The sequence below is a fragment of the Globicephala melas genome, chromosome 17 (assembly GCF_963455315.2).
Source record: "Globicephala melas chromosome 17, mGloMel1.2, whole genome shotgun sequence".
NCBI lineage: Eukaryota > Metazoa > Chordata > Mammalia > Artiodactyla > Delphinidae > Globicephala > Globicephala melas.
The window spans coordinates 34,192,761-34,214,762 of NC_083330.1; the positions used below are offsets into that span (position 1 = coordinate 34,192,761).

A 22,002-nucleotide genomic window follows, 5' to 3' on the forward strand; every position below is an offset into this window, starting at 1 on the left:
GTCTATATACCTTCACAGTTACATGTATAATGATGACAATAAGCTGATCATATATACAACACTTTTGCCTGAAAGCATAAATGCTTTGCTGTAATTTTAATCACCACTTAAATGCAACAAGCCACAGTAATCATAATATGGTAGTTTTAAGTTTAGAAAAATAGTTTCTTTTTAACTGAGTAATGTTAAGATAATTATGTAATTTTCTTTCTCTGATTAATGTATATGTACATATATTTATAAAGTATAGTTTTAAAATTGAAAAACGGTAACAGCACTTTTAGAGTGGAACAAATATCAGAGGAAAAAATGGTAAATAGCTTTTTATTACAAAAGTAGACAGACAGGGCTTCCCTGGTGGTGCAGTGGTTGAGAGTCCGCCTGCCGATGCAGGGAACACGGGTTCGTGCCCCAGTCCGGGAGGATCCCACATGCCGCGGAGCGGCTAGGCCCGTGAGCCATGGCCGCTGAGCCTGCGCGTCCAGAGCCTGTGCTCCGCAACTGGAGAGGCCACAACAGTGAGAGGCCCGCGTACCGCAAAAAAAAAAAAAAAAAAAAAAAAGTAGACAGACAATATTTACATGATTAACATAATCTATATAAATTATTACTATGTTTCACTTATATACACTCAGAAATCATTTTGATAAACATAATAGCTTTGATTATTTGCAACCCATTGAGTTAATGTGGATTTCTGGTTCCATAAAGAATGCTTACAGTTTTAAAACACTATATTAGGTGATATTTTCAGGGTAATTGATTTCTTTCCCCTTCATTTCTAAATATCTGTGTCTGTATGTCTAAAATAAATTCCCCCTTTTAAGAAATAAATTTCATTTTTTTGTAGATGCCTCAGATATTTTAGAACTTGGGAAATAACACCGAGTAAAATGTTAATACACCTTACTGTTGTAGCATTTTATTAAATTAGGTATTGATAATCATGATTTCAGAGCTTTTGGACACAGTCAAAAAGAAAAAAATATTTAAAAAATTATAAATATAGAAATAACTTGGTTATTATTTGTATTAGAGATAATAATACCAATTTTTATTTGTTGCTCTGGTGTTTAGCACTGTAGGACATAGGCGATAAAGTGAAGCATTGAAATAATTATGATGCCAGAACACTTGGTGACGATTTTTAATTGTGAGCAGATGAATTTTTGATGTTACAATAATGCTTATCTGTTATTTGAAAATAACCAGGAAACAAATGTTTGAGTCATGGCTCTGACCTTTACTAGTTCTATGACCTTGGGCAAATTAACGTCTCAGTGCTTGGTTTGCTCATATATACAATGGAGATAATGGCAGCACTTACTTCGTAGCGTTGTGTAAGAATTAGTAAATTAAAACAGAAAAATACTTAGAACCTTGCCTGAGTAATAGGCATTCAATGTTAGTTATTTTAGTTGTTTTTCATGAAAGTGTATATTTCCCTGCTGTGTTACATATGTTGGATGTTTGTGTGTTTGTTTTTTAAGCTTTGGCGGTTTAACAAAATAATATCACCATCATCTTCATTTATATTTTCTTCATTACTAGATTGAATTCTTTTCAAATTATTTACAGTCTGCGTGAATCTCCAGAGAATTATTCTGAGTGAAATAGAGCCATTACAAAAAGATTACATATTATATGGCTTCATTTATATAACTTTTTTTTTAAACTTTTTAAACTTTTTAATTTGTTTCAAAGTTAAACCCAAGACACACTGACTTCACAGGAAATCCAATGAGAAATGTTTTTCTAGGCTGAACACCTGTTTCCCCTTAGTCTCCCCACAAAAAACATTGCATATTAATTACTTTCATTTTACAATCACTGCTAAATAAACATTTTTAATATAATAATAAGTCAGTAAGGGAACTGAACCAGATTCAGGATTGAAATAATGCAGTTTTCCATGAAGATATCAAAGCCATATTTTTCACCTCAACTTCCAACATTTCACGTAGGTTAAGGACGTCCCTCAAGCACCTCTAAGCCCTCCTTCCCCCAGCTTCTAACTCATGGCATTCTGCATGGCAGGCCTCCTGAGAATCTAGGGCATAAGAGTTTTGGGGGGTTCAGAAAGCGGGCTGTGGACCCCCTGCCTGAGGCTTTGGTTTGAGCCCTGGATCCGGCCTTACTTGTGTTTCCCCACAAGGATGGCATCTCAGTCTTTCCTGAAGTTGGGCACCATGAAGAATGCTATGAGTTATATAACATTTTTGAAACACTGCAGGGATCAAACACTGTATGTTTGATCCCTGGTCAGGAAAGATGATCTCACATGGCGTGTGGCACGGCCAAAAAAAGGAAATGACAAAATTATAGTAATGAAGACCAGATTAATGGTTGCCAGGATTAAGTAGGGGGTGGGGACAGGAGAGAAGTGGGTGTTGCTATGAAAAAGGAAAATGAGGGATCCTTGTGGTGATAGAACTGTAGTATATCTTGACTGTAGCAATAGTTGTGATATCCCCAGTTTTGATACTGTACTATACTTATGCAAGATGCTACCACTGGGAGATACTGGGTAAAATTTCTGTGGTATCTATTATTTTCTTATATATATAAAAAAAAGCCCCAAAACTCCCTAAACAGAAAACCCCAGGACCAGATGGCTTCACTGGCAAACGTCACCATTTTTTTCCCCTGAGACATGTCTTTAGTTGTAAACAAATCTGTTCTGACTTGCCTATTTTCATTTTCTTTTTAAAATTATTATTGCTAATTAATACTGTTTGTAATTCTTTTAAAGAATTTAAATTAGATTTATTTAAACTAAAATAACAAAACAAAAACAATTCACCCACCCATGGCCTCTTGCAACCACCAGTCCGTTCTCTGTATCTATGAGCATTCTTTTTTAAGATTCCACATATAAGAGAGATCATATGGTATTTGTCTTTCCCTGCCTGACTTATTTCACTTAGCATAATGCTGTCAAGATCCATCCATGTTATTGCAAATGGCAACGTTGCATTATTTTTATGGCTGAATAATATTCCATTGTAGATATATACCACAATTTCTTTACCTAGTCATCATCAATGGACACTTAGGCTCTTTCCATATCTTGGCTATAGTAAATAATGCTGCAGTGAACATGGACATGTATATATCTTTTTAAGGTAGTGATTTTTTTCCCCTTTGGATAAATACCCAGAAGTGGAATTGCAAGATCATATGCTAGTTTGGTTTTTAATTACTTGAGGGACCTCCATACCATTTCTCATAGTGGTTTCACCAGTTTACATTCCCACCACAGTACACAAGAGTTCCCTTTTCTTCACATCCTTGCCAACACTTGTTATTTCTTATTTTTTTGATAATAGCCATTCTGAAATGTGTGAGGTGGCATCTCATTGTGGTTTTGATTTGCAGTTCCTTGATGATTAATGATGACAAGTATCTTTCATGTACCTTTTGGCCATCTGTATGTCTTTTTTGGAAAAATGTCTATTCAGGTGTTCTTCCCATTTTTTAAATTGGATTGTTTTTTGCTGTTGAGTTGTGTGAGTTCTTTGTATATTTTGGATATTAGCCCCTTATCAGATATATGATTTGCAATTATTTTCTCCCATTCAGTAGTTTTACGTTTCATTTTGTTGATATTTTCCTTTGCTGTGCAGAAACCTTTTAGTTTGGTGTATTCCCAATTGTTTATTTTTGCTTTTTTGCTTTACTTTTGGTGTCAGATACAAAAAAATCATTGCCAAGACCCATGTCAAGGAGCTTACTGACTATGTTTTCTTCTAGGAGTTTTATTGTTTCAGGGCTCATGTTCAAACCTTTAATCCATTTTGAGTTAATTTTTGTGTATTGTGTAAGATAGCTGTCCAGTTTCATTCTTTTGCATGTGGCTGTCCAATTTTCCCAACACTATCTATTGAAGAGACTTCTCCTTTCCCAATGTGTATTCTTGGTTTTTTTGTTGTAAAGGCTCTATAGTCTGTTCCATTGATCTATGTGTCTGTTTTTATTCCAAAAATTATATTGTTTTAATTACTATAACTTCAAAATATAGTTTGAAATCTGAAAGTGTGATGCTTTCAGCTTTATTCTTTCTCAAAATTGTTTTGGCTCTTTGAGGTTTTTGTGGTTCCATATAAGTTTTAGGATTGTTTGTTCTCTTTCTATGAAAAATACCACTGGAATTTTGATAAGAATTACACTGAATCTGTATATTGTTTTGGGTAGTATGGATATTTTAACAAAACTAATTTCTCTAGCCTATGAACATGGAATATCTTTGCATTTATTTGTGTCTTCTTCAATTTCTTTCATTAATGTCTTTTAGTTTTTAATATACAGGTCTTTCACCTCCTTGATTAACTTTGCTCCTAGGTATTTTGTTCTTTTTGATGCAATTGTAAATGGGATTATTAATTTCTCTTTATGATAGCTCATACACTAATAAGCATACACAGCATATTTTTGTATATTGATTTTGTATCCTGAAACTTTACTGAATTTCTTTATTAGTTCTAATAGTGTTTTGATGGAGTCTTTAGGGTTTTCTGTATATAATATCATGTCACCTGCAAGTTTTTTCTTACTTTCCAATTTGAATTCCTTTTATTTCTTTTTCTTGCCTAATTCCTCTGGCTAGGACTTTCAATGCTATGTTAAATAAAAGTGGTGAGAGTGGACATCTTGTCTTGTTCCTAATCTTAGAGGAAAAGCTTTCAGCTTTTATTATATTGAGGTATGCTTCCTCTATACATGCTTTGTTGAGAGTTTTTATCATACATCGGTGTTGAATTTTGTCAAATTCTTTTTCTGCATCTATTGAGATGATCATATCATTTTTATCCTTCACTTTACTAATGGTGTAAAGTGGTGTATCACACTGATTGATTTGCAGCTGTTGAACTATTCTTGCATCTGGGGAATAATCCCATTTGATCATGGTGTATGATCCACTTAATGTGTTGTTAAATTTGATTTGCTGATATTTTGTTGAGAATTTTTGCATCTATATTCATTAGGAATGGCTTGTAATTTTCTCTTTGTGTGTGTGTGTGTGTGTATGGCAAACTCGTCTGGTTTTGGCATCAGGTTATACTGGCCTTGTAAAATGTGTTTGGAAGAATTACCCACTATTCTATTTTTTGGAAGAGTTTGAGGAGAATTGGTATTAATTCTTCTTTGAATATTTGGTGAAATTTCACCAGGAAGCCATACGGTTCTTGACTTTTGTTTGTTGGGAAGTTTTTGATTACTGATTCAATCTCCTTGTTAGTTACTGGTCAGTTTAGATTTTCTATTTCATCATAATTTGGTTTTGGTAGGTTGTATGTTTCTAGGGATTTATCCATTTTTTTCTAGGTTGTCCAGTTTTTTGGCATATAATTGTTCATATTGGTCTCATGATCCTCTGTACTTCTGTGGTATCAGTTATAATATCTCCTTTTTCAATTTTGATTTTTATTTATTTGAATCTTTTCTTTTGTTGTTGTTGACTCTAGCTAAATGTTTGTCAATTTTGTTAACTTTTTTCCAAGAACCATCTCTTAGTTTTACTGGTCTTTACTATTGTCTTTTTAGTCTCTTTCATTTATTTCTGCACTAATCTCTGTTATTTTCTTCCTTCTAACTTTGGGCTTTGTTTGTTCTTCTTTTTCTACTTCCTTAAGCTGTAAAGTTAAGTTGTTTGAGATTTTCCTTGTTTCTTGAGGTAGGTGTTTATCTCTATGAACATCCCTCTTCAATCTGCTTTTACTGCATCCCATAAATTTTTGTATGTTACACTTCCACTTTCATTTGTCTCAAAGTATTTTTTGATTTCTCTTTTGACTTCTTCTTTGACCTATTTGTTATTCCATAGCATGTTTATTCTCCAGTTTTCTTTGTGTAATTAATTTCTCATTTCTACCATTGGTTAGAAAAAATGCTTGATATGATTTCAATCCCCTTATATTTATTAAGACTTGTTTTGTGGCCTAACACACAATGTATCTTAGGAAATGTTCTGTGTACACTTGAGAAGAAGGTGTATCCATTGCTTTTGGATGGTACCTTTTGTAAATATCTGTTAAGCCCAACTGGTCTAACATGTCATTTAAGGCAGATGGTTCCTTATTGATTTTTTTTTTTTGTCTCAGTGATCTATCATTTGGCATAGTGGGGTATTAAAGTCTCCTACTATTATTGTATTGCTGTCTATTTCTCCCTTTGGGTGTGTTAATATTTATATATTGAGATGCTCCTATGTTGGGTGCATAAATATTTTAAATGTTATATCCTCTGGTTGGATTAGCCCCTTTATCATGCCCCTTTTTGTCTATTATTATTTTTGTCTCTTAGTCTTTGTTCTAAAGTCTATTTTGTCTGATATAAGTATAAATACTCCAGCTTTCTTTTGGTTTCCATTTGCAATGAATATCTTTTTCCATCCCTTCACTTTCAGTTTGTGTATATCCTTACAGCTAAAGGGTGTCTCTTGTAGGCAGCATGTAGATAGGTCTTGTTTTTTTAATCTATTCAGCCACCCTATGTCTTCTGATTGGAGAATTTAGTCCATTTATATTTAAAGTAATTATTGATAGGTATGTGCTTATTGCTATTTTGTTAATTGTTTTCTTGCTGTTTTTGTAGTTCCTCTCTGTTCCTTTCTTCCTCTCTTGCTCTCTTCCTTTGTGATTTAATGAGTTTCTGTAGTGGTATGCTTATATTCCTGTGTCTTTACCTTTTGTGTACTTCCTGTAGGCTTTTAATTTGTGGTTACCATGAGGCTTACATATAACAACTTATATCTATATCAGTCTTTTATAGATATCTATAAAACTCTAAGAAAAATAAAATGAAAATAAATTGGGAAAAATACTTCCTATACAAATATCAAAGGGTTAATCAATTAATCAAAAAATTACCCCATTTTTATGAAATATCAAAATTTCTAAGGTATTGATAAAAGATTTAAGAAAATAAACATTGAATTACTGAAAGTAAAGAAAGAAACTAATTTCTAAACCTTAATGGCTGTACTTGTTACACTGAGCTCTACAATATCCCTCAGTGAATTTATGAAAGTATTCAGAAAGTTTCTATTAAATTCACAAAAAAATTAAATGTTCTTGTTTTCAATAATGCAGAAAAGGAAAGAGCCTCAGGTATAGTATAATTATGAGTATTAAATTATATTCCCTAGCATTTATATCACGTATGAGAAGTGAAAAGTTATTTACAGTCAACATTTTTGGGGGGGGCCACATCACGCGGCTTGCGGGATCTTAGTTCCCTGACCAGGGATTGAACCCAGGCCCTCAGCAGTAAAAGTGTGGAGTCCTAACCACTGGACCACCAGGGAATTCCCTAGAGTCAACATTTTTGAATATTTATTAAATACAGTGAAGTAAGCAAGTCATATTCCATCTACACAAGGTCATATTAATTTTAGTATTCAGTAAGTCAACAAATGTTTGTAATGTATCTACTTGATATCAAGCACTATTCTAGGTGTTGGCAATACAGTGATGAACAAAACAGGGAATAAGACAAGTGCCTCTGAGAGAATGAGGGTGTTGAAATAAAATAATTAAATATACATTAGTACCTATGACTAAGACTCCATGAAACATCTGGTTTCTGTATTTCTGCTTCAGCTGAGCCCTAATCAGTGTCCCTGGTCTATTCTAGGAAAGGGAAGAAAAGCAGTTGTGTACAGGCTAGTGATAAGGAAGAGAGACTTTCTCCAGCTGGCCCCTTCTTTTACTCTGTGCAATGGCAAATACCATTCAAGTAACTCAATATGCTACTACTACTGATTTTACTATTAAAATTTTGGAGGGTTAGAGCCAAGAACTCTAGCTATGCTTGTTCATAAACATGAGAAGGACAGAAAACACGAACTGAGGGAAATGTCAGGGCCAAACTCCATTTAGTGAAGTCTTTCACAGGTGAATGGCAGAGCTGAGATAGAACTCTTTCTATTAAATTTACAGATCAAGTAAGATTCTTCAAGTCTTTCAACATCAGCATTCTAAATATCTCTCTTAATACAATTTTGTAAGGGTGTACAAAGTACATACCCTATGGACACTGGACCAGATATCTTCCTTGGAGTCACTATGAATATCTGTGACATCTTCCTAGAAATCCCCCTGCCAAAATGTCATCAGGATCATCCATTTTATCCTGCTTCTAGGAAGAACTGTTTTTTTGTTTTTTTTTGTTTTTTTTTTTTTGTGGTACGCAGGCCTGTCACTGTTGTGGCCTCTCTCGTTGTGGAGCACAGGCTCCGGACGCGCAGGCTCAGCGGCCATGGCTCACGGGACTAGCCGCTCCGCGGCATGTGGGATCTTCCCGGACCAGGGCACGAACCCGCGTCCCCTGCATCGGCAGATGGACTCTCAAGCACTGCGCCACCAGGGAAGCCCGGAAGAACTGTTTTAATGGTTACTTAGTTTTGTTTTTCTTTCCCATTCACCAGTTACTGGGGTACCCAGAAAGCCCATGACTTATCTTTAAAAATAAAAATGCCAGCTATTTTTATTGAATTTGTGTAATAGCAAATGTAAAATATATAAAATCAATCCACATATGTTTTGTATCTTTCAGAGACAGAGTTAAAATTTTGTGAAAGAATACTTAAGTAGTCTCAAGCTAATTGTATTTCTTAAGAAAGCTCTCATTTACAATCCCCTTTGATGATTATACTGATAGTGAATTGAAAGTGAGAGTAGTTTTCTCTCTCTTATATATGTAATAAGGCAAATAGTTACCTGTTTGTTAATGCTAGGAAGCTTCTAAATGAGCCCCAGGAGAAACAATAATTCCCAAGTTCTTATAAGGAATGAGCGTATTACTGCATGTGCAAATTTAAAACCAGATTTAGAGCTCATCTGTTTTCAGCTACTATTGCAATGGAGGATAATGCTGGAAGGAAGGAATGGTCAGTCCACATAGCCTGAGGAGCTATGTGGAGAGAGGGAGCTATGTGGATAGAGAGAGCTATGTGGAGAGAGAGAGGAGCTGACAAACCTAGCACTCTGGCATGCCTTCCTCTTGGATAAATATGCAGATCCTATCTACTTTGCATTTTAGAAGTATGGGACAGATGAGCAATTATTTAAATAGATTCCATCAGAATTGGTCTACTTAGCTGCTTTCCTCCTTTAACTGATATGTAAATGTTGGAGATCATCCAGGTTTAATTTATGGACTTTCTTTCTTCAATGTCTACTCTTTCTCTGCAGGTGATCTCATTCATCTCAATGGCTTTTATATGCTAATAACTCCTAAATTTACATCTCTGCCCCAAACTTCTACTCTAAGTTCTAGACCCATATAACCAATTGCCTACTAATACTAGGATTCTTAATTATAACATGTCTAAAACAGAACTCATGAATTTCTTCTCAAACCTGTTAACCCCTCCATCTTATTTGCTACACTGAATGGCTAGCCTCCACTCAGTTGCTAAAGCCAGAAACAAAAATCTATTTTTAATAACCTCTTTTGGAATTCCCTGGTGGTCCAGTGGTTAGGACTCGATGCTTTCACTGCCGTGGGACTGGGTTCAGTCCCTGGTTGGGGAACTAAGATCTCACAAGCTGCCTGGTGTGGTCAAAAAAAAAAAAAAAAAAACACCACCAACAACAAAAAGTCTTTTTTTAACCCCCCCATACCCAATTTATTAATGAGTCACTAATTCTATCACTTAAATCTACCTTGAATCTATTGTTGCTTTTGCCAAATCTGCTGGCCCAGTCTTTCTCATCTGGGCACCTGTGAAAGTCTGGAGACTTTACTTCTTGGCCTCTTCTAATCCATACTCCACATACCACCAGATTTACTTTTTGAAAAATGAGAATTCCAAATTTACAGGAAATTTTCAGGTATAGGGCAAAGACAAAGGTCTTCCTGAACTCAGTTTCAGATATGATGATGCATTCATAGTCCCTAAATTCTTCAGTGAGTATCTCCTCTCCTGCCATCAAGACGTTTTTACCATCTAATACAAAGAACCAGTTCAAGTTTTCCGATTATCTTATTATTAATATTATTTTTTGCGGTACGCGGGCCTCTCACTGCTGTGGCCTCTCCTGTTGTGGAGCACAGGCTCCGGGTGCGCAGGCTCAGCGGCCATGGCTCACGGGCCCAGCCACTCCGTGGCATGTGGGATCCTCCCAGACCGGGGCACGAACCCGTGTCCCCTGCATTGGCATGTGGACTCTCAACCACTGCACCACCAGGGAAGTTCCGATTATCTTGATAATGACTTTGTGACTAAGAGATTCAATCCAGGATCACATGTCACATTCTAGTTATATTGTCTCTAGACTTTTTTAACCTGGAACAGTTTTTCAGTCTTTTATTTTCATACTTTTGAGGATTACAGGTCAATTATTTTGTACAAGATGCCTCAGTGTGGGTTTGTCTAATAAAGAGATTCAGATTATGCATTTTTGGCATAAATATCACAGAAGTGATGTTTTTTCCCCCCTCATTGCCTCATATTGGATTGTCTTCCAAGAAAAAGATGCCAAGTTGAATTAAACACAAAAGAGACTTATTGGGAGAAATGCCTGTGAAGAATAAAGGGGAAGAAGCAGGAATTGGCAGAGAGAGGGTCTTTAGACCAATATTTGGGACAAACACCTGAGAAAGGTGAGAAGGAGGTAAGAACTCACACTCTAGTGCAGTTCTGAGAAAACCTCAAGACAGACTGATGGGGTGTCCCCAAGAAAATGTTTCCTGTTAGAGGAATCCCACATCAGGCAGGAATGGACAGGCTTAAATATCCCCACCATGCTCAGTGATTGGCTGGGAGTAGACTAGGAGAAGTGGACCTCAGCATTCATAGGGATAGTGGCTGGAAGTGTCAGCAGCTTTTCTCTCCAAGGTATGTTCTCTCAGCAGGGCATTTCCATGGCCACCATATATGTGGTATACAATTTTGATGATACCATTTCTGGTGATATGCACTTGGTTAAAGGTGGTACCAGCCAGATTTCTCCACAAGTCTGGTAGTTGCTGAATGGTGATTTTTTATGTCCACAATATCTTCTAGATTTATTAGTTGGCATTCTGCTATAAAGTAGAGCTTTCTCTTTTCCCATTTCTTTACTAATTTTTTTCAGTGTTGACTCATATACTCCTATTTCATTAATGGGCTATGACTTGTTTTTATCTTTATTTATGCTGGTGCTCAAATTGTTCCAGAATTGGCCAGCAGGAGTCCTTTCAGGCCAGCTCCTGGTTTTTTTTGTTTTGTTTGTTTTCTTGCTTTGAGGTGTCCTATCATTCTTCGAGCACTTCCTTCTCTTCACCACAAAAAAACACCTCCAGGACCACATTGTCCTGCTCTGTTCACAAAAAGAGCAAGACCAAAGGAGGGACAAAGTGGGGTGGGAACAAGGCCGGGTTATGGTCAGGCTGGGTGAGAAAGTGTCTGAGAAGGAAGAACACAGCTGCCCTTGCCTGGTGAAAAAAAAAAAAAGCTAGGATTAGCCATTTGTCCCAGCTAGGATTAACCATTTGTCCAAGGAGCACTGGTTCCTTTTAGCAGAGAATGGCATTTTGAAACCAAGATCTGGGTACTAGGTGTTCTCATTATTATTGGAGTGCCATTGCTCCCAGACCATCTCAGTGAACAGAGATAGAAAAAAAAAAATCTATATGCATATACAACATATGTGTACACATACATACTTATATATAAATATATATTTACATATCTCTATTTCTGTTTAGAAAATCAAGACTGAAATTCTAATCCAATGCCAAAAAGTTCATTCTAACATTCCTGCTTTCCATATTTGTAGCTCCTTCCTATCACAGTGAGAAACATGACTTCCATTATACACAGTGTGTTTATTTATTCCTCATGTATAAAACCAATCTCATGACCTCATTAGGTCACCACTAGACTTTGTGCTCCTTCCTTGAGCAACCCCAGGCTTTCCTCTGGGACACTGTTGCACTCCATCTCAAAATATTTTATAAACACCAGGTCTTTGAAACAAGTTATTATCATCATTGGAATAAACAGTCCGATCAAGAAGTGAAAGAGTGGCATGGACTTATATATACTACCGATGTAAAATAGATAGCTAGTGGGAAGCAGCCACATAGCACAGGGAGATCAGCTCAGTTCTTTGTGACCACCTAGAGGGGTGCACTAGGGAGGGTGGGAGGGAGACACAAGAGGGGGGAGGTATGGGGATATATGTATATGTATAGCTGATTCACTTTGTTATAAAGCAGAAATGAACACACCATTGTAAAGCAATTATGCTCCAATAAAGATGTTAAAAAAAGGAATCTGTACCTTTAAAACAAACAAACAAACAAAAAAACAAAATTGAATTTAGTGAAATAGTATATAAACTTAAGGAAGAAATACAAAATACGAGGGGAAAATAACAGAGAAAGAAAATGACAGATAAGCTGAGAAACATTAAAGATATTTATTTAATCCTTTAACAGTTAATTATATAGCACCTACCATGTGGCAGGTGCTGTTTTAAGAGCAGGACATGCACCAGTGAAAAGAAAAGATACAGACACAAATTTTTGAATAATAGAAGTGCTAAGTAAAGAATTCACACACACAAAACCCCCCAGAATCACTAATAAGGGGTACAACTGTAAACTGAAGATGCTTTTCAATATATTAAGAAATATGATTTGAGTTGGGGAGGAAGTAAAGAAGAAAACCAACAAACAGAAACCAAGATCAAACATGTCCTGGGAAATTTTCAATGTCATTCAAGGATGAATCACTGACTTTAACTATAAAGCTATAAAACTTTTAGAAAAAATAACACAGAAGAAATGATTGATACATCCAACATCCTGGATGTGTATCTCCAGAGAATTATACTGGTGAAAGAAGCCAGTCCCCAAAGTTTACATCCTTTATGATTCCATTTTCATAACATTCTTGAAATGACAAAATTATAGAAATGAAGAACAGATTATTGGTTACCAGGGATAAAGGAGGGGGTGGGAGGAGGGAAATGAATGTGGCTATAAAAGAACAACATGCTGTGGCTATAAAAGGAAAGAAATTTCCTTTCTTGTGATGGAAATGTTCAGTTTCTTGACTATATCAGTGTCAAAATCCTGGTTGTGATATTGAGCTTTAGTTTTGCAAGATGTTACCGTTGGGGGAAATTGGTAAAGAGTACACAAGATCTCTTATTTCTTACAACTGCATGTGAATTGAATTTACAATTATCTCAAAATAAAAAGTTGAATTAAAAACTGAAAGTATGTAGTCAAAGATTAGTCTGTTTAATAGAGCTATCATCTGTGTATAAAAGTACCTAAAAACATTTTTAGACCTGCAATATTTATTACCCAAGTATATGTTTCCTGTAAAGATCTCTAGAAAACTCAAGACAACCTGTGGACAGGGATAAAGAGGTCCCAACAGAGGCAGTTCAATATTTAGAATAAGTATTATGTAGTTTAGAGATGAGTAAAAAACGTTACTATAACTAAAAATTGATGTAATTACTGACAGAACAAGAGTAATTATGAATACTCTAGAAAGGTAAGGGATGTAATATTACTACTTATTATGACTACTGAAACATTAGTTAAAACTAACAACAAAAAGACTTTCCCATTTAACTAATGATGAAGAATGAGGGAACAGAAAACATCACTAAAGAGCATAAAATTATTTTTCTCTCCTTAAAAGGAAACAAAAATGTAGGATGCTTGATTAGTTATAAATTGATAATTGCAGTATCATGACTGTGAATTGCTTTAACTCATTTATAAAGTGTTAAAAGTACGATATTTACTTTCAAACGTTATTAAAATATTAATGTAAATAGAGTAACACCATAATGGAAAAAGGAAAAGGGAGAAGTATAAATTTTTAAATTATAAAGTAAAATGACAAAACATAAAAGTGGCAAAAATTAATCAATCAAAATAAGTAAATCTCAGATAAAAATAAAAATAATTTGAAATAGTATATTCTTTAAAATAGATAACAAAGTAGAAAAAATTTTAAATGCAGCCTAGAAATTAATTTAGAAAATAATGATTTCTTTACAATTTGGTTTCCAAACAAAACCACAGACGGTCTTTTTGTTTTGAACTTCAAAATGAGAGAGTTTGATTCTAAAGGTTATGTCATTTCTAAAATATATTTTATAGAGAAAAAAAATTAAGGATTGCGATAGTATATATAGTATGTCTCCATTTTTGTCAGTGAGATAAATGCATACAAACCTATTTAGATGCATATTTATAGAGAAAAATATCCAAAAATCTTTGCACTAAATTGTTAGTTGTGAATTATATATACCTGTTAAAAAGATAAGATTTCATTAAAATAACTAAAAATACTAAATAGACCTAAGACAAATCATACAACATTAAATAAAATGGAATGTAAAACATAATGAACACACATTTCTGCATTAAACAATATGTATAGGATAATAGTTGAAAAATTTAAACATTTTAGGGAGGTGGAATTAGGCTTGAATTATTTTTAAAAATTTAAAATTTATCCTTGTTCATTAATTCTGAGGGTAGCACCTTGTAATTCCTTTTTTTCCACTTTAAATCTTTAATTCACCTTAATTTTTTCAAAAGATAGCTTGTTTTCACAATGCTATTTATTGATATCACCTTCTTTACATAATATATTCTTATGTATACATGGGTCTGATTCTACACTTTCTCTTCTGTTCCATTAATCTAACTATTTCTTCTGATTTCAATGACTTTACATATGAAATTTTTGCACAGAAAGTCCTCTTTTGTTACCTTTTTTTTAAACTTTCCTGGACATTTTCACACTTTTATTATTGCAGATGATCCGTGCATCAGTTTATTAAAATAAAAATCAAGAACAATGCTTTGGAATAATTATTGTAAGAAGACCTACTTGACAGGATAATTTGAGAGAATTCAATGTGTGATTTAACGATGCGATGAACTGCCTCTTTCATGTTACAAGAATAGTACAGTCCCGCTCACTCATTCCCAGCTAACAGAACAGCTAAAAGTTTAAATATATTATAATCCCTGTAAGAAAAATAGTACAACATTCTATTTATTTTTTTATTTTATTTATTTGAATGATGATATGAAAGAGTAAGTCAAAATGAGAGAGGTGTTTCTAATTTGATTATAAAATTTAAAAATGCTTTATCAATTTTGACTTTGACTTCAAGTTAAATCAACACGAAGAGTTTTCAGCTCATGTGTCAGGAGTAACAAGGCAAGAAATTCAGTGTACTTATGTGATACTAAATGGTAGTAAAAGCTGCATCTAAATAGGCTAATTCTTAACTGATGAGCCAAGAGTAACTCTGATACCCAACAGAGACATAATTTTCAATTATTTGGTCTCTTATATCTCAGTGAGACAATTAGGGCCTCCCTTTCGCCCATGGAGCCTATATACAGTGTCCCCTGCAGAAATGGTAATTAACTCTGTCACTGAAAAAATGGGGAGCAGTGAGGGAAGGAATTCACATTTCTTAAATGTCTGTTATGGGATAAGTGCTTTGCATTTAACTTTTTTGGGGGGGATACAGTACAAAAATTGAATCAGAAGCCAACTACTGTTCACTTTCCTCTCTGCAGAGTTAACTCATTTAAATAATTCAGAACTTTAGGTTAGATGATTTGTCAAAGTAGTTTCTATAAAATTTCAACTTTTCTGTAGTATTACAACTAAAATTGTTTCTTTCAATCAGTTTGAATAAATCCTATTTTAGTTCTAATTTTGTCTATCAAATCAATAAGTACAAAAAGTCCATAAGCTAAGTCTGATAATAAGCTCAGTTGATATCTACTCCTGAGTGTTTAGTGCACATATTTAACCTTGAAAGCATTTTATAACCATATGCATACTTAGAACTTTCACTATCATTTCTTAAGCTTGAGACTAATGCTGGAGCCGAAATGATCTTATAACTGAACTGATGCCCTACTTCTACATCCAGGAGATATGATAATGCTTGCAACTGCTACCTAGGAATACTTTTCCTTTTCCTTTCAATTACTTTTTGTAAATTTCTCTGTATTTTGAAAATAGATTTTGCTTCTTTTGCTTCATGGGAATTATATCTATTTTTACATATAACAAACTTTTTTCTGAGTGACACTGTCTAACCTAAGTGCCCTAAAATTCATTTTTCTTGATCTCAATGATAAATATTTAAAACTAAGAGATTGGAATACATATTTTTCCATTTGCCTCAAACTATTTTGATAATTATTTGTTATTATTATAGATGCAATTTTCTAGGGCTTGATATTTTCAGAGTGAGTTTAAAATTCAGCGTTAATCAAATTATATCAAGTTTAAGTGGATATGTAATAAAACTTTCACTTAATCAGGGTGATGGTCCCTGGGCTTTGTGGTGCTTCTGAAGCTTCCCATGTCACCAAGGCAACACAGGCTGGATGCTTTTGTGTCACTGCTTATGTAGGCTTCCCATCTGCCAAAGAGTGCACTAGTATAGAAGGCACAGAATGGGGGAATAAGATGCTCTGTTGCTAACTTTCTCTGATCCTGTGTCCTCCTCTTTCAACATGAGAATGCAGAACTAGATGAATCTTCATTCTTTTCAGCTTTAAAACACCTTTTTCCAAAATTGAACAAACTAATTTAAAAATAAATTTCCCTGGAGTATGAATGTTGAGAGTAGAAGAGAATGCAGTAAACGCAGTATGAGTTTCCTCTAAGCCATGCAGTTCTTAGGATGTGCTTCATCCTGTAAACATTTTGAAATTTTTATTTCAGAGATGGAAGAAAAGGAAAATTAAGGAAACATCCTAAGATTAATTGGAATTGGAACTATATTTAACTGCAGATACAAATTAGATACTTACTCTAGAGAGCCATGATTCTGCTCAAGAAGTAGATGAAAAATAAGATGAAATTGAGATGGAAATGGTCCTTAGGTACAGAATCATAGCCTCCACACTGTATACATGTGTAGATATTTTTTGACTTGCACAAAATTATATAGCAAATTGGTGACAGTCAGAAATAAAGTGCATATGTCTCTTAACCCCCAGGTCAATAATCTATTTAATTCTCTAATAACAGTATCTTCTGATATAAGCTAATGGTATCTCATATCAATAAATTATAACATATAATCAATAAGCTATATAAATTATAGATTGTTCATTTTTCTCAGTATTTAAACAGTCTTCAGTCACTCCCATCTTAAGAGAAAAATCTTTTCTCAGTGGTTTCAACCTTCAGTGGGTATCAAGGTACCTGGAGCTCTTAAAAAATAGTCAATGCCTAGGCCCTACCTGCAGAGATTATGAAAATAGGTGAGTAAGGGCAAAGCATGGATATTTTTTGAAAGGTGTCCAGGTGACTCAATGTGAGAGAACCACAGTCCTACCTCCTCCTTTATCTTTCCCCACTCCCCAGCTACTGCTTTCTCCTCTTTAATTCATAGCCTTTTAAAAACTTTAAATGACATAATTAATGTAGAAACTATACAAGCAATGCAAATTTTAGAGTAGGTAAAGAAATGCAAATCTTTTTGAAAAGCAGGTCCTTTTCTAATTAATTTCAACGTTAATTGTAATTTTCTATGCTCCCACTGCCAAGTTTATTGAGAGTGGTCTACATTTGCAGTCTTCATTTACACTTTAACACACTTGCACATGGCTTGCACACCCCCTACTTGCTTGTAATTACTGCCACCAAGTTACCAATGACTGCCTAATTGTCAAACCCAATGAATACTTTCAAGTTTTTAACTTATTTGGGCCTCTCTGTAGTATTTAACAGCCTCCTATTTCTCAAAACTTTTTCCTTCCATTGCCTATGACACTCCCTCCTGGTTGCTATTCTCTCTGGCTGCTCTCTATCAGTCTCCTAGTCACCATCGTATTCACTTGGTACCAAATCCACACCAAAAGCCTCAAATACCATCTATGTGTGTTGATAAGTTCCAAACCTCTATTCCCAGCCCATATCTCTGGACCCACATATCCACTTAATCAGAGAGATCATATCCTCTTGATCTCCATGCTTCATAGACATTTCAAACTCACCATCTCCCACATCTCCAAACTGCTCATAAATATGTCACCATTCACAGAACCTGAGGAGCCATCACAGCTTCTCCCCTTTTTTTTGGCACCCTCATCCTATACTCACCAAATTTATTTTCTATACCTCTCAAATGTAACACTTTCTCTTTTTTAATTTTTTATTGTTATGTCTTATTTGTGGCCTTCATCATTTCTCCCCTGGTCTTCAGAGTGAGTAGTAGTCTCGACTCTTCAATTCCTCCAATATTCTTAGTGTCATATAAAATGCAGACTCAATTGCCACTTTGATATCTCCTCATCCATGAACATAAAATCCTAACTTCTTACTTTTTAATATTCTACATAAATCTATTCATGTGATATATATGTGGGTATATAACACACACACGTACACACACATCATATATGTAATTCTCTAGCCTTAATTCAATATTCCCACTTGCACTCTATATTCTAGCTGTATTTAATTATTTGCCATGCTCTTGTGCTTTTGTCTTTAGAATGCTCTTCTTCCTCTTCCCTTGGACAATCTGCACTTATCCTTTCAAACTCAATTCAGTTATCACTAACTGTGGAATACTTTCCTACCCTGGTTCATTCCCCCCCCCCCCCCAGTTCCCTTTGTCCTTGTTGCAACTCTTGATTCTAATTTAACCTTCTGCCTCTATGGTATAAACATTTATCGTGGATCTGATCACATTTTATTGTAATTGTTCCTTTATTCTTCTACCTTTCCCACTAAATGAGAGTTCCTCTAGTATTATTCCTATCTCTCTAACTCCAAAGCCTAGCAGAATGTCTGATATCTAGCTAATTTTTTTTCAGTATTTTCTGAAAAAATGACTGACAATAAATGTTCAGAAAATTCGAATCTTGATAAAAGGGTAATATTGGCATCACAAACCACAATAAGGCAATAAACTTAAAGTCAACTGTTTATGAAGGAAATAACTTAGGTTCATAAGATATCAATTCAAATACGTCTAAGTTATATGTTGGCTTAAAAAATTAAAAGAGCTGCTGGTAGAGAAAGCAGTCCACTGGGGAAAACTTACTAGACTGAAAACTCCTTCATTTTCCAACAAACAAACAAACAAACAAAACCAACCCTCAAATAGCATAAAGTAGGATAAATTACAGTTTTCTTTGGTGAAACTTGTTTTCTTATTAGCATTTAGAAAGTGGCTAGCCTCACAGACATGAATAGAGTCTATGAGGTGTAAAGGAAGAGGAGAGACATAAATATACTGATGCACCAATTCAAACTATGTACACAATAAGGAAAGGAACAAAATTCCTATCTGCACAACTTTCACCTTTTACCTAAAAAGACTAAGACACATAACAATGTGTCTTAGTCTTTTTTAGTCACAGATCCCTTTGAGAACCATGTACTTTACAGCCCCTATCTGCAAAAAAACAATAAGCTAAATCTTCTTTAGAAAACTTCCCCAACCTTTACCTAAATACAATGATCTAAGTACTCCTTTCACTAATTACTCAATTTGTGCTATAATTTTTCACTGATATTTTACCCTGTACATATTATATAGTGGTTATTTTGTGTATATGTTCTCTCTCCAACTTCACTGTGTGCTCTGTAAACACAGGAGCCAGGTAAAAGTTTTAATACTCTGCCCTATTCTGTTCCATAAATGATCAACTCAATGTAGTCTGCCAAATATACACTCAAATAGTCAAAGTGCTTCGCAACTCCTAAAAGGTTGGTTTTGGGTAATAATACCTAACGCTTATTATATTCTTACTACCTACCAGGTATTCTCTCAGCACTTAACCCATTTTAATCTCTTTAATTCTCACAATTACCCCACGAGGTAGGCTATCATCCAGGTGAGGAAACTGAAGCACAGAGAGAAGTTAAGTAATTTCTTAGTGTTTCAAGGTCATGTAGCCAGGAAGCAGTGGTATTGGGATTTGACCACTGGCAGTTGGCCTTAAGAGAGCCAACTTCAATATTGTACTATATGACCTCGAGTACTTGAACAGAATATCTATCAATTGGGATGGTTTAATAAGAGGATGACTTCTACCATGCCAAAGAAAGGAATATAGGTTCACTTTACCTATTTTAAAAAAATTAGTGCAATTTTCCCCACTTTCCTTTTGGCTGTATTACCTTCATTCTCTCTCCTCTTCATTTCTTCTCTATTAGTCCCCCACACCTGCTCTCCACCACCATCAAAATAACCCATCTTAAGCTAGTAGGTTTCTTTTCACATTTTTCTCGCTACTCATTTAATCCGATATGGAGAGATGCACCTATTCACATGTACACAAATTCATGTATAGAAAGTCACATACAGAAACTCATGCACAGGAAAGTGAGATAGGACTTTTTCTCAAAAATGTGGTATTTTTACGTAGTTTTCTGCATCTCATTTATTTCACAAAACAATACTTCCTGGAAATCCCTCTAATTTACTGGCATAAATCTGGTTCTTCCTTTCTAAGGAAGTGGCTAGTCAATCTCCCATGGTATGGATGGTACATTATTTATTTAGCCATTCCCCTATTATGAACCGTGTTCACTTTGTCTCCAGTTGTTTGGCACTAAGAACAATGCTGCAATTAATATGGGGCATCAGAAATGCCAGAGGTGGAATGTGAAGTAGGCTCGCTGCGAATTCCTTCGAGGAAGTTTGCAGGAAGCTTCTCTATATATGGTCTTCCTGAATTCTCTCCTCTTCGAGCAGCAAGGAATATTAAGGTCATTCAGCTCCTTCTCAGCCTTTTAGAGGTCAGGGAGAGCTGACATATTTTTGTGCGACCGATATCAAACTTCCATTCGGAAACCCACAGGATTTCAAAGCTGAAGTCTCCCCAAGATCTGCAGCTTTCCAGGCTTTCTTACCAGCATTTGGCAGCCCATGCAGGAGAAACCCCTGCTCTGGTTTTGTATACCAAGACCCCCACAAACTCATAATAGAGTTGATCCTAGCAGCCAAGTGGAGGGAAGCAAAGACACTCTCAGGTTCAATGTTACCAGAATCTGTTCCAAGTCCATTTAATAATTTAATGCACTGCTATGAAACCTACCTAGAATGCTGATTCCAAGCAAAGCTGTCCTATTATACATTTAAATAGAAATATGATGACATAAAACCAGTTAGTTAACTTAACAGCAGAATAATGAACTGAAAAACCTTAGTGGAAAACTACTCAGTTCCCTGTCCTCCCAGCTGTGGTCAACTTGAGTGCAGGATTGTAAGAAATGAGCATGAAACAGGCCATGCATCAAAACATTTCTACTGAAAATGGCTTTATAACTAACAAAGACAGAATCAAAGAATTCACTCTTATGATGGTTATGAGTTTTATGCATCCTCGGATAAATATACTTACATTAAAACATAATTGTATACCTACTTCAAGAATTTTATAATTTTCAAATTACTCTTTTTTTCTGGTTCAATATATATTCTACTCACTCTTTTCTATTCAGCTTCGTGCATATTTTATGATTTTTAAGGCTTTCAATCAACAGGTTATCCCACAGAATATTAGTCACTGTTAAGACAGTAGTATCAGTTAGTAATTACTTAATTCAGATAATCAGGTTTGTTGAAACATGACAGAATGATTAAATATAAATTTACCACCTACATATATCCTGTTTTAACACTATCACACATATAATGCTTTCCCTAAAAATGTTCAATATTTAACTCATAATATTTAACTCATAATACTGTATACTATTAAAATATGTTTTCCCCACACACTTGAGTGCTGACAGGCACCCTCAGCCAAGGAGAGTGAGCATGGCAGAAAGTACTGTACAATCTTGGGTAATGAACACACTGCTAACACATTTATCCAGTGAGTGTTCCACTGCACCACCCCAGCTGAAGGCAGTCTGCAACATGTGGTGTCCCGTCTTTGGCCTATTTTATGCTCTAGCAAGCAATTTTGACCTAAAATGTCTAGGAAACGTATACATGCAACAGGATGGGATCTGCTACAAATAAACAAGAA

At 35.0% G+C, this 22,002-nt stretch overlaps 1 protein-coding gene and 1 non-coding gene across 8 annotated transcripts in view; one reads left to right on the forward strand and one right to left on the reverse strand.

Moving 5' to 3' along the window:
- Window positions 1-22,002, forward strand: part of LOC138842387 (uncharacterized) — a 70,829-nt gene that overhangs the window by 36,486 nt on the left and 12,341 nt on the right. For 2 of the 7 annotated variants that reach the window (XR_011376853.1, XR_011376854.1), the window contains one exon: window positions 10,475-12,099. The exons of the other annotated variants lie outside the window; for them this stretch is intronic. The gene's annotated coding sequence lies outside the window, so the exon portion shown is untranslated. Of the gene's footprint in view, window positions 1-10,474; window positions 12,100-22,002 lie in introns of those variants that run through there. 7 annotated transcript variants of the gene reach the window in all.
- Window positions 7,234-7,306, reverse strand: TRNAK-UUU (transfer RNA lysine (anticodon UUU)). Its single transcript has one exon. It is a non-coding gene; the product is annotated as a tRNA-Lys (tRNA).